At 39.8% G+C, this 13,822-nt stretch overlaps 1 pseudogene; it reads left to right on the forward strand.

Moving 5' to 3' along the window:
- Positions 1–7,760: 7,760 nt before the first annotated feature.
- LOC103192786 overlaps positions 7,761–13,822 on the forward strand; it is a 35,898-nt pseudogene continuing 29,836 nt past the window's right edge.

The following is a 13,822-nucleotide window of genomic DNA, read 5'->3' on the forward strand; positions in this document are numbered from 1 at the left end:
AAAGCATATCTGTGATTTCAGTCAAAATAATATTTTAAGATTGTCCTTTGATATTTCCTTCTGCTCGAAGCAAATAGCAATGACTGAAAGGAACAACTAAAAAGCCATACCTGCACCCCACCAAACATAAATATTTCTATGGTCCAGAATTGGAAGAGAAATGCAAAGAAGAGAGGAAAGTAAAGCCAAGGGCCTGCCCCACTCTGAAATGGGAAGACAGCAGGGCTTTCCCATCCCAGGCCTTCTGCTCCAGAGAAATGTTGGGCTAAAAGTCTGCCAGTTTTATTTCATTATTTCTTCCCTGTCATTTGTAGCTTTAAAGAGTCTAACTAACTAACTAACTCACTGCCTTCAAGTGGATTCTGACTCATGGGGACCCTCCTTGGGGTTCTGAGGCTATAAATCTTTGCAAAAGTAGATTGCCCCATCTTCCTTCTGTGGAGTGGCTGGTGGGTTTGAATCACAGTCCTTCTGGTTAGCAGCCATATGCCTTATCTACTACACTGTCACAATACTTCACACCAGTTGGTTTGTTCGTTCATCTGGCAGTGCATAGTATGTTCAATATTCTTTGCTAACACCATAATTCCAAGGCATGGTTATCTTTTACAGTTGTTGTTGTTAGGTGCCATCGAGTCAGCTCCAACTCATAACTGTCTTCTATACAACAGAACGAAACACTGCCCGGTCCTACCCCGTCCTCAGGATCCTTGCAACACTTGAGCCCATGTTGCAGTCACTGTGTCAGTCCATCTTGTTGAGGGTCTTCCCTTTTGTCGCTGACCCTCTACTTTACCAAGCATAATGTCCTACTTGAGGGACTGGTCCCTTCTGATGACATGACCAAAGTATGTGAGACCAACTCTAGCTATTCTTGCTTCCAAGCATTCTGGCTGCACTTCTTTCAGGACATATTTGTTCTTTCTTCTGGTAGTCCACTGTATTTTCAGTATTCTTCACCAATACCATAAGTCAAAGGCATCAATTCTTCTTCAGTTTTCCTTGTTCATCATCCAGCTTTCACATGCATATGAGGAAATTGAAAATACCATTGCTGGGGTTAGGTGCACATTAATCTTCAAAGTGACATCTTTGCTTCTTAACACTTTAAAGAGGTCTTTTGCAGTAGATTTGCCCAGTGCGTTATGCCTGATTTCTTGATTGCTGGTTCCATGGATGTTGATTGTGGATCCAAGAAAAATGAAATTCCTGACAACTTCAATCTTTTCTCTATTTATTGTGATGTGCTGATTGGTCCAGTTGTGAGGATTTTTTATTTTTTCATGATGAGCTATAATCCATACTGAAGAGTGCAGTCTCTGACCTTCATCAGTAAGTGCTTCTAGTCGTCTTCAATTTCAGCAAGCAAGTTTGTGTCATCTGCATCTTCTTCCAATCCTGAAGCTGCATCCCTCTTCATATAGTCCAGCTTCTTGTATTAATTGCTCAGTATACAGATTGAATATATATGGTAAAATGATATAACCCTGAAGCACACTATTTATGATTTTAAACCATGCAATATCCCCTTGCTCTGAGTGACAGCCTTTTGGTCTATGTACAGGCTCCTCATGGGCACAATTAAGGGTTCTGGAGTTCCCATTCTTTGCAATGTTATCCATAATTTGTTAGGATCTGCATAGTCAAATGCCATTGCATAATCAATAAAACACAGGTAAAGATCTTTCTGGTATTCTTTGCTTTCAGCCAAGATATGTCTGACATCAGCAATAATATCCCTCATTCCACGTCCTCTCAGAATTCACCTTAAATTTCTGGCAGTTCCCTGTCAAGATACTGCTGAAACTGTTTTTTAATTATTCTCAACAAAATTTTACTTACATGTTATATTAACTATATTGTTCAATAGTTTCCGCATTCTGCTGGATCACTTTTCTTTGGAATGGTCAGAAATATGGATCCCTTCCAATTGGTTGGCTAGGTGGCTCTCTTCCAAATTTCTTGGCATAAATGAGTAAGTGTCTCCAGTGCTTCATTGGTTAGATGAAACAACTCAGTGGGTGTTCTGTCAATTCCAAGAGCCTTGTTTTTTGTCAATTGCTTCAGTGCAACTTTGGCTTCTTCCTCCAATACCATCAGTTCTTGATTATATGCCACTTCCTAAAATAGTAGAACATCGACCAATTCTTTTTGGTACAGTGATTGTGTATTCCTTCCATCTTCTTTTGATGCTTCCTGCATCATTGAATATTTTGCCCATAAACTCCTTCAATATTGCAACTCGAGGCTTGAATTTTTTCTTCAGTTCTTTCAGCTTAAGAAATGCTGGGTGTATTCTTCCCTTTTGGTTTTCTAACCAGGTCTTTGTACATCTCATTATAATACTTTACTACGTCTTCTTGAGCTGCCCTTCGAAATCTGTTCAGCTCTTTTATTTTATCATTTCTTCCATTCATTTTAGCCACTCTCTGTTGAAGAGCAAGTTTCAGAATCTCTTCTAACATCCATTTTGGTCTTTTCTTCCTTTTCTGTCTTTTTAATGACCTTTTTCTTTTATCATGTATGATGTTCTTGATGTCATCCCACAACTCATCTGATCTTTGGTTACTGATGTTCAGTGCATCAAATCTATTCTTCATATGGTCTCTAAATTCAGATGGGATATAGTCAAGGTTGTATTTTGGGTCTCATGGACTTGTTTTACTCTTCTTCAGCTTCAATGTGAACTTGCATATGAGCAATTGATAGTCTGTTCCACAATTAGCTCCTGGCTTTGTTTCAACTGATGATATTGAGCTTCTCCATTGCCGTTTTCCACAGATGTTGTCAATCTGATATCTGTGTATTGCATCTGGTGAGGGCCAGTTGTATAGCCTTCATTTATATTGTTGAAAAGAAGGTTTTTGCAATGGGTAAATTGTTGGTCTTGCAAAATTCCAGCATGATCATCTAGAGCCTTCTAATCAAGAGCAAATTTAGAGTGCACTGAAGATTCTTTCATCAAGGCAGAGGGTCACTTGCCTTCATTTCTGACTTCTAGGCTGTATGTGTCTCTTCCAGCTTCTCTAGGAAAACACCTTTATATAAACTGTGGTCTTAGGCAGCTTATCCCACCACTCTTACAGAATTTCATCTCCAAAATTTCTCAGGAGCTGAGACTTAAAACAACAAAGTTTTTTTTTTCTTTTTTTTCCCCATGCTGTGTATCCATCAAGGGTCAGCGTGCCTACTTTGTTCATTATGGTCTGTTAAGAACCCAAACTGATGCTCATCATCTAGTCATGTGGCAAGTAGGAAGAAACTGGAAAGGGTGGTGGTGGAAGAATCAATTCAAAATATCTTAAAAATGAAAAAAAAAAAAAACTAAAAAACACCCTCATAGTCATTAAGATTTCAAACAATTCAATGGGTTCAATAGAAAGGTCTATATACATATATACAGGTGAAGATTTTGTGACTCAGATCGTTGTCCTGAGGAATTCAGAAAGAATTCATCTACAAAATAAATTAACCTACAAGTTACATTTATGAAAGAGAAGTTAAATACCATGTATGCATTGTCTCTCCATAACACTTTGAATAGAAGTTCTGGAAGAAAGAGAAAATGGGAGAATAACAGAGAGCTCTACTGGAAGATAAGTGATGGGAATGCACCAGCATTTGACTTATCCTACAACTAAAGTCAATATCTAACAGACATGCAAACAGAGGTCTGAAACGACAGCTACATACAACACAAGTAGCATCTAGAGTTGTCTGGCACATGGTGGTAGAATTCTCTGCAAGAGAGAAGAGGCTGATCTGACTTAATTCAAGTACTTCCTTAGAAAAGTGGATTGCCTGGAATCTAGTCCCTGACTGGGGAGTTCAGCATGGTTTTTTTTAATTGATTACACAGCTGGAAAAGTCCCAAGTGTGGGCTTGGGGCCATTGAAATGAACAATTCCACTTCAAGTTTGATTGACCTTGCCCAGTGATAATTCCCTCTGGAGAAGATAAGTAGGATTAACACTGCTTGTTTACCCATCCCAAACCAGGTTCAGAGAAATACAGAAATGTGCATTTTGAACATTTTCACCTGAATTGAAGCATCTTGGCGGTACAATTGGAAAACAACATTTCTTTATTGTGAAAATGTGTTTGGCAGCCTCTTTATACACCAAGTTCAACTTTAGGGCACAGAAAAAAAGAAACATTCATTATGTAATCAGGTCAAATTATTGGTTACTGAGAAGAGACCCTGGTTTGGATCTCATCTGTTCAATGAAATAGATATTAAATCTTTTATTCTGTCAATGCTGTTTTAATCACAGTAATTCTTTATTCTAAACATTTTAAGCTTGGAGACATTTTCCTATGGCTTGTTTTACTTAGATATTGTTATCTAAGATAGACAATAGGAAGAACTGACTCCTTCTTAGTTTTCACAGGTTCAAAAATAGATACATGAAACTAATTATTTAAATGTAAAGGGGCAGTTTTCTAGATTCCTGGTTCATTGAGGGACAGACATAAGAGGTGAAGAGATGGAGCAGAGATCCCACTGAATCACAGTTTAGGTGATGAACAGTTGGAAGTAGATATACTATTTTTCTTGCCTTCTCTCTCTATTTAACTCAGTCTTTGCAAAGCTCAGTGCTTACACTTTGAGATTTTTCCACCGAAAGCAAAAGTAACAGATTTGGAACATGTTTGCTGGGTATGATCTACATATTGCTTTGGAAACTTTTGAACCACATGATCAAAAGTTAGAGATTTTATCTAAAAATCCAGATTTTCAGCTTCTTATGAAAAACTAATCATGCTAATTCCCAACACAAACACTGACTTTACAGATCTTACTATCCTGGGCCTATAGTCCATCAAGGCCACAACTGTCAGGCTTTAGAGTTCTCTACTATTGGGAGATTAATTCAATCCTAGAAGCAACCGTAATTGCTTCCCTGTTAATACTCACAGCTGAGTTCGTTGGGAATTTCAGCTTGCACTTCCTAGTGTAAAGTATATCTTTTCCTGCATTTTTATTTGTCCACTCAGCAAATGTTTATCAAGTATTCCTGTTCTACATTCTGAGACCACAGCAGCAGAACAACGGACAAGGTCCCTGACCCCTTGTACTTACATTCTAGTGAGAAGAGACAAATAATAGCATATAAAATACATGTTAGGTGAAAAGCATTATAATGAAAAGTAGCGCATCCTGTGCAGACAATATGACCACTGCTTGGGCAGCAGGATAATACTCCTCTGCCCACTTGGAGTTTAGTGTCACTTTGGCCAATAAAATGTGAGTGGAAGTGACCTGTGTCACTTCTGGGTGGAAGTCAACTCACCATCTCATTTTTACCTTGTTTTGGCAAGTGAGTCAGCCCACATTGATAAGGACGATCAGATTGTGGAGGAGAATTGCCCAGGAGAGGAGCTCAGACTCTCAGTAGATTTTTCCTAAATGACACAGACTTTTCTTTTAAATCACTGAGATTTGGGGATTGTTTGTCATGGTAATGTAACCTAGATTATCCTGATGAGAAGCATAGTGAGGCATCAGGCTGTGATAAGGTTGTTGTTGTTGTTGTTGTTAAGTGCTGGTAGGGTGTTAAAATTGTAGATTGTGTGGCCTGGGAAGTCCTCTCTGAAGAGGTGACATTTGCACAGAGACTCGAATGAAGTGATTTCATGAACCACTGGAATATGTATGTTGTGGTTGTTATGTGCTGTCGAGTCGGCCCGACTCACAGCGACCCCTCCTTGGGTTTCTGAGGCAGTATCACTACGGGAAGTAGGATTGCCCAACCTTCCTTCCGAGGAGTGGCTGGTGGGTTTGAACCGCCAGCCGTCTGGTTAGCAGGCAAGTGTCTTAGCCACTATGCTACCAGAGGACCATTATAGGTGGAGGGGGGAGCTCTGGTAGCATAGTGCCTAAGGCACTTGACTGCTAATCAGAAGGCTGGCGGTTCAAACCCACCAGCCACTCCTAGGAAGGAAGACGGGGCAATCTACTTCTGTAGTGATACTGCCTCCGAAACCCAATGAGGGGTTGCTATGAGTCGCACGTCCAACTCGATGGCACGTAACAACAACAGGTGGAGGGAACATCAAAGAGGTGTGCATGTTCATGTAATACCAATTCAACTCAATTCAACTGCCACTGCGTTGATTCTGACTAATAGTGACCCCCACTGGGTTTCCAAAGCAGTAAAGCTTTATGGAAGTAGATTGCTTTATCTTCTTCAGGGAGTGGCTGGTGGGTTTGAGCCACCAACTTTCTGGTTAGCAGTCAAATGCCTTACACATTGTGCCAACAGAGTTCCTTGATCAGTAACTGGTGGTTTTGAACTTATGATCTTCTCATAAGCAGGCAAACACCTTACCTACTATGCCACCAGAGCTCCTTAATCAGTAACTAAAACCAAAACCAAAAATCAAACACACTGCTGTCAGTCAATATCACTATGGAAGTAAATTGCCCAACCTTCCTTGAGGGAGTGGCTGGTGGGTTTGAACCACTAGCCTTCTGCTTAGCAGTCAAATGCCTTAGGCACTATGCCACCAGAGCTCCCAATCAGTAACTCAGTGCTTACTCATTATTAGTGCTACCTACAGATTGGGGATAGATAACACCTATTTCCATCTGTTCTCTGCCTACCTAAGATCAGATACTGCAGAATCCATTCACACGTTCCTGCTGACTCTCGGCAGCAACAAAGGCCAGACAGCTTTCATCAGTATGTTCGGATTTGAGCTTATCCCCAGAGGGGAAGAAAGAGAATAACACACTCCATTTTATTTTGTTTCCACTGGCCTGTTATGACTCTGTTTTAGAGAAACATGTAAAGGAAATCAGTTCAAAGATAAAGACAATTTAATGTGTTTTTTCAGCCATGAATCTTGTCTTGGCCGTATGCAATTATTTTTTCTCTCAAAGTGTCATACTGATGATTCAGGGATACCAGAAGTAGGCACTCTATTTCTCTACTCATCAGTGCCATCCAGCTATTCAGTACATAATAATCTAAATTCTGATTTGTCACCTTTAAACACAATGACTGTGTTTTCTGTTTTGCTACATATAGTTTAACTCATTGTGATAAACTCAGTGTTTTTGCCACTGTAGTGACCAAATTCAATGTAAACCGATGATAAAAATGATTAAGAGGAAATGGATAAATCCTTTTTTAGTCTTCTCTAACTTTTTATTTTTGCCTTCTATTCTCTTCACTTCTGAAAACACCTGGATTTAGTCATTTATGGATTCTACATTAGTCAGTGTCTTATTTTCTTCTTGGGAACTCAAGAACTGTGTCTTCTACCAACTCCTCCCCACCCCACAGCACCATGTATATGAACACAGGAAAACTCCCAACTGAATGAGAGAATGTGGAATTCCTTCACCAGCTAGAATTGGGGTTTAATACTTTAAATATTGTGTTCATTTAATACTTTAAATATTGTGTTGTGTCACTCTGTACTAAATGTTTTTTTCAGATTTTGCTTTAGAACGTATTTGGGAAATCACAAGCAAAGAGCATAACCTTTAAGCTGCTCCGAGTTCACTCTGCAGAAATGTTCAGTACCCTCTATTTGGGTCTTGTTGTAAATGTAAAGAATTCAACAATTCAGTTGAGTCTTCACCAAGCTTCTTGAACTACACAATGTGTCAAGATTTTTAGGGCAGTGTTCTCACGTCTGAAGTCTTATGGTCTCATTGGGGAAGCAGTATTTACACATGTGGAGTAAGCTGGGAATGCTTGAATGCAGAGGATGAAGTGTGTGATTTTGGATATTGATTCTGTGAAAGAATGGAAGAGAATGTTGGTGTTGACTTCCTGGAGAGGTGAGTAATGATGAGAATGGGCTTTGCAGGGGAGAAGTGATTTTGGTGAACCGGGAAGAGGGCAGACAGCCCAATGGTCAGAAACAATCTACCATCATGAAGAGTTACTCGTAGAATAAGGAAGTGACACAAAGTGCCCCTTCACTTGCTTTGTTTAACTCTTGAAGAACTACATAGATTTAAAACTTAGGCTAGACCAGAACACGGGGATAAAGTGTTGGCCCTTTTGATTTGTTTTATTTATTTCTTTGTTAGTAGTCAAGAGAGTGAAAATAGGGTGAAAACAACCCTGAGGATAAAAAAGGAAGTAGGCAGTCAAGTAGTTGAAATGGCAAAAATATGTGAAACAGATGGAGAAAATGTGTACCTATACATGCTTCTCAATAATGTTTTTCCCAAGACAGGAAAGAAAGGACACAAGAGAATGAAGAGGGTAAATAGACCTTTCTGGGTACTTTTCCATCTGTAAAATAAGAATACTACCATTTCATTGTTTAGTATTTGGATTTTATCCTGCAAGGTTAAACAACATTTTATGAGACTGAATATACACTAAAATAAATATGTCAGGTTAGCACTAACTTTTTATTTTATTTTATTATTACAGAATTAAATGAATTATGGGCTTTTCCCTACCTTTTCTGTCACATGATCTGAAATTTGACCACCCACAGATTCACACTAATATATGAGAGCTTATTTTAAAAATTCAAGTTCCCTGGATGAGGCTAAGATTCCAGTCAAGTACACTGTTATTTTAATTATGTCAATCAGTTCCTTTTTCTTCTAATTCCTCACTAACGTTGGCAATATTAAGAAAGTTGGAGTTGTCAAGGGTAAGAATATATGTTGTTGTTGTTATTATGTGCTGTTGAGTCAGATCCGACTCATAGCAACCCCTCCTTGGGTTTTCGAGGCGGTATCACTATTAAAGTAGATTGCCCCATCTTCCTTCTGAGGAGTGGCTGGTGGGCTTGAACCACCAGCCTTCTGGTTAGCAGTCAAGTGCCTTAGGTACTACGCTATCAGAGCTATATAGAGGGAGAGAAAATGGATGGGGGATGGTAGAGGACTGCAAAGGCACTGAGTTGAACATTGGACAGTCAGAGGGGAGAAAGATTACATTGGCCATCTCTGGTAATAGATCTAAAAAAGTGCAGCAAATTATTATAATATAGGACCTGGGAGAGAACCAAAAATACTTTTATCAGCTTCACAATTTGGTTTAGAATCGGATTATTTCCAGGATAGTTCGAAGAAGGGTTAATTAACGAACACTAGAGTATGTAGTGGGAGCTCTGGTAGCATAGTGGCTAAGGCACTTGACTGCTAACCAGACAGCTGGTGGTTCAAACCCACCAGCCACTCCTCAGAAGGAAGATGGGGCAATCTACTTTAATAGTGATACTGCCTCGGAAACCCAAGGAGGGGTCACTATGAGTCAGGGCTGACTCGATGGCATGTAACAACAACAACAACAGAGTATGTAGTAAGAGCTCTGCTAGCATAGTGCCTAAGGCACTTGACTGCTAAGAGAAGGCTGGCTGTTCAAACCCATCAGCCACTCCTCGGAAGGAAGGTTGGGCAATCTACTTCTGTAGTAATACTGCCTCGGCATAACAACAACAACAAAGAGTATGCAGTAAGTTAGGCATCTAGTGGTATCTGCCAGAAATGTGTACGTTATCTCCCAACTGGATAACAGCCAGGGAGGAGAAAAGGACAGAAGAGATAAGTCAAGGTAAAAGGTACACTTCTTGGTTTTGTTTTCAGTCCCATCATTTTGCTGGACTAATAATATTGGATCCAGAGATGTCAAAAAATCAAGGAATGTAGGGAAGGAAGGGCAGGTGGTAGTGTGGGCAGCAGGAGAAAAGCGGTCAGAAACCAGGATGGCATCTGCAGGGTGGAACAGATGCACCCTGTGGGCTCTGAAGCCCAGGGACCGCTGGCTTTTTAGCTTTGAGCCTTTGCTCAGAGCTAAGCGGCTGCCCCAAATGACCTCTTAACAAACTGTTATGCAAATCCCCTGCTCTGTTGTGGTTCACATTTGTATCTCTTGTTAATAACATGGATAGGTTAAAAAACTGATAATAAACCATGTAGCAGATGGTGAAAACAAGTCACATAAAGACCATGTATTGTTGAAGATAGGTATTTGAATTTTTATGAGGAGAGAGTGCTGTGTGTTGAATTGCTTGTAATCCATCTCCATCTATCTGGTCTCACCTTTACCTCTGATTCAGTCTGACCAAAAGTAAACTCATCACTTTCTTCCAATGTCAGTTCTTCCTACAAGGGTACCTGTTTCTTTAATGATGTCATCAATTCCTTTATCACTCATCCTCCAAAGATGGAGGTTTCATTCAACATCTCTGTTTTCCTTACTCTACCCCTTCCAATCAGTTTCCAAGTCCTGTTGGTCCCTCCTGGATGCATATAATTTTGCTGCTCCTTCTGATCTGCTGTATGGCCTGAGGCTGGCTCACTCTTATAAAGGTACAGTTTGAACTGCCCACTCCTTTGTTCAAATATTTGCCATGGCTTTCCATTGACAAGGAGCTCTGGTGGCGTAGTGGATATGGCATCTGGCTGCTAACCCAAAGTTCAGTGGTTCAAAACCACCAGCCATTCTGCAGAAGTAAGATAGGGGTAATCTATTTCTGTAAAGATTTACAGCTTCAGAAACCCAGTGGGGGTTGCTGTAAGTCAGAATTGACTTGATGGTAGTGAATTTTTTTTTCCCTATTGACTATTAGTCCACCCACACTCCCTCTTTATCTTTACAAGCTGTTGTTGACATGTATCTACTTTTACAAATGTTATAAACCCTACAGTACGCTATTGTTATTTTTCTTTAAATATTTAATTGACTTTTAACAAGTTTAAGAAAAATAGTCTTTTGTATTTGCCCCTATTTTTACTGTTTTCATTGTCATCATTCCTTTCCATGGAGGCTGTGTGGAGAAGCAGTTTGTGGTTGACTGCTAGCCTAATGGTTGGTAGTTTAAACCCACCCATGGCACCACCCAACAAAGGCCTGGCAAACTGCTTCCATAAAGATTATAGCCAAGAAAACTCTATGGAGCAGTTCTACTCTGTAACATGTGGGGTTGCCATGAGTTAGAGGCCAACTTGATGACAGCTAACAATAGCATTATTTCTTTCTGTAGATCCAAATTTTGATCTATTATCAGCCTCATCAGAGAATGGACCAGAACACAAGTAGACGGGTGCCTACTAAAGAGAAGCCAAAAGGGGATGAGCAGACTATGCTTCTTCTATTCTCACATTCACTGATTAATTCTCTGTGGGAGGAACAATGGGTGTGGAGAGAGGCCAATAATGTTACTCTACCTGAAGTTCTCCACATGGAAATCTGAAGAAAGGAGACCACATGCTTCCCCCAAAAGAATTACCATCATCAGGACCCAATTTCTAGTTGTCTTTCTTTGTGAATCCTTCCCTGAGATTTTCTAAATGAATGTCAACTCTCCTTAGAGTGATTACTCATTTTACTTTATCTGCACTTTTCTTTAGGAGCTCTGGTGGCGTGATGCCTAAGGCATTTGACTGTTAACCAGAAGGCTGGCAGTTCAAACCCACCAGCTACTCCTTGGAAGGAAGGCGGGCAATCTATTTCCATAGTGATATCGCCTTGGAAACTCAAGGAGGGGTCACTATGAGTAGGGTCCCACTCAACAGCAGTGCATGTGTGTGTGTGTGTGTGTGTGTGTACACACGTGCACGCACACGCGTGCATTCGCACATACACTTTTCTTAATACCATTTACTCTCACTTTAGTGTAATAATTTATCTCTCTCACTATAACCCCTCCATCTTCCTATAATCTCTTTAAAGATGGTCTTTATTTCGTGTTGTTGTGAGATGCCATTGGGTCAGCTCTGACTCTTAGCAATCCTATGAATAACGGAAACGTTGCCCAGTCCTGAGCCATCGTCACAATCCATGCCATGTTTGACCCCATTGTTGCAGTCACTATGTCAATCCACTTCATTGAGAGTCTTCCCTTTCTTTTCTGACCCTTTACAGTGACTTTAGGACTTTACTAAGCATGATATCCTTCTCCTTAAAGGTAAGGACTACTTATTATTATTTATATTTTATTATTCCTCAATTATTAACACACTACCTGACAAGTAGCATAGTGGCTAACACACTTGCCTGCTAACCAGTGATAGTGATACTGCCTCAGAAACCCAAGGAGGGGTAGACTATGAGTCGGGGCTGACTCCACGGCACATAACAACAACAACAACAACACCTGACAAGTACAACAAACAAAACAAACTCACCGTCACCGAGTCGGTTTGACTCATAGCGACCCCTCCTTGGGTGTCCAAGGCAGTATCTCTACAAAAGGAGATTGCCTAGTCTTCCTTCTGAGGAGTGGCTGGTGGGTTTGAACCACCTGACAAATGGTGAGCCCTTAATGAGGATTTGTAGAATGAGAAAATGAGTTAAAAAAAATGAGGAAATGATACGTGGAAGAAAAAAAGTGTGAGTATCATATAATAAGCTCAAACATAGAGTGATCTAGCAATTTAAAACAGAATAAGCTAAGCCATCATGGGAATGAAAGAGCATATTTTTATTTAAAGTAGCTAACTGACTTCACCAGCACTGGGATGTTGCTCACAACCATCTATAATATAAAGGCTGCTCAGCACACGTGCTGAGAATTGACCTTGGGGCACATCTAACAGCACGTTCTTGGAGGTTCAGACCAGCGTCTCTAGAGAAACCTGGTTTTGAACATCTTAGGTGACATAAGAAATCAGAATGACAGAAATGAATGGATTAAAATGGGGAACAGAATTCCTCAGGAAGATTAATTTGAGATTCTTTGTTGGTTATGGTTTATCAAACTCTTGGTTCAGAAATAATTATTCCTCTCACCTTTATCCTTAGGCACTAACAAAAAATACACTTAAAAAGAAAGTTTTAAATAAAAAAGTATGTTTTTACACTTTTTCCCCTGACAGTATTATTTCATACTGTGTGCCTTTTCAATATCTTTAGGAATTTCAAGTATTAGATATAATTCTTATTTTTATACTTAAGATTGGATAGTATTCCAGTATAATCAAAGGTTTACAATTTTCTTTTTATGATACAAAAGCTATATACACAATCTTGACACCAGAAGAACTAGATGGTGCCCAGCTACCATTGCTGACCACTCTGAAAGGGATCACAATAGGAGGTCCTGGAGAGAGTGGGAGAAAAATTTGAAACAAAACACAAAATCATAAAAATGACCAGGCTTACTGGCCTGATGAAGACTGGTGGAACTCTCAAGAAGATGGTCCTAGACACCCTTCAGACCTGGAACCAAACTCACCTCTGGGGCTCCACTTTTAGCCAAACAATAGACAGGTTTATGGGGGGGAGCAATAACACTAGGCAGGTAAGGACTCCCCAGAACAATCAACAATATGAGATCAAACGGGCCTCATCTGCATAACAATGAAGCTCAGAAGCCAGGAAGGGGTAGGAAAGAAGGGCACTGTCAATTTACTTAATTTTTCAATTCCAGCACATAGACCATGGTTTCAAAATTGTTAAACAATCTATATGTTGAGCAAGTAATACAGGAAGTGGGCTGTATAAAGAAGAATGCAGCATCAGGATTGGAGGAAGACTGATTAACAATCTGTGATATGTAGATGACACAACCTTGCTTGCTGAAAGTGAAGAGAACATGAAGCACTTACTGGTGAAGATCAAAACTACAGCCTTCAGTATGGATTATACCTCAAAACAAAGAAAACAAAAATCCTCACAATTGGACCGATAAACAACATAACAATAAATGGAGAAACATTGAAGTTGTCAAATATTTCATTTTACTAGGATCCACAGTCAACACCCCTGGAAGAAGCAATTAAGAAATCAAACATATTGCATTGGGAAAATCTACTGCAAAAGATTATTTAAACGGCTAAAACACAAAGATGTCACTTTAAGGGTGAAGGTATTCTTGACCTAAGCCATGGTATTTT

Source organism: Orycteropus afer, unplaced genomic scaffold (assembly GCF_000298275.1).
Source record: "Orycteropus afer afer isolate SDZICR_OR568_19922 unplaced genomic scaffold, OryAfe1.0 scaffold00002, whole genome shotgun sequence".
NCBI classification, from domain to species: Eukaryota; Metazoa; Chordata; class Mammalia; order Tubulidentata; family Orycteropodidae; genus Orycteropus; species Orycteropus afer.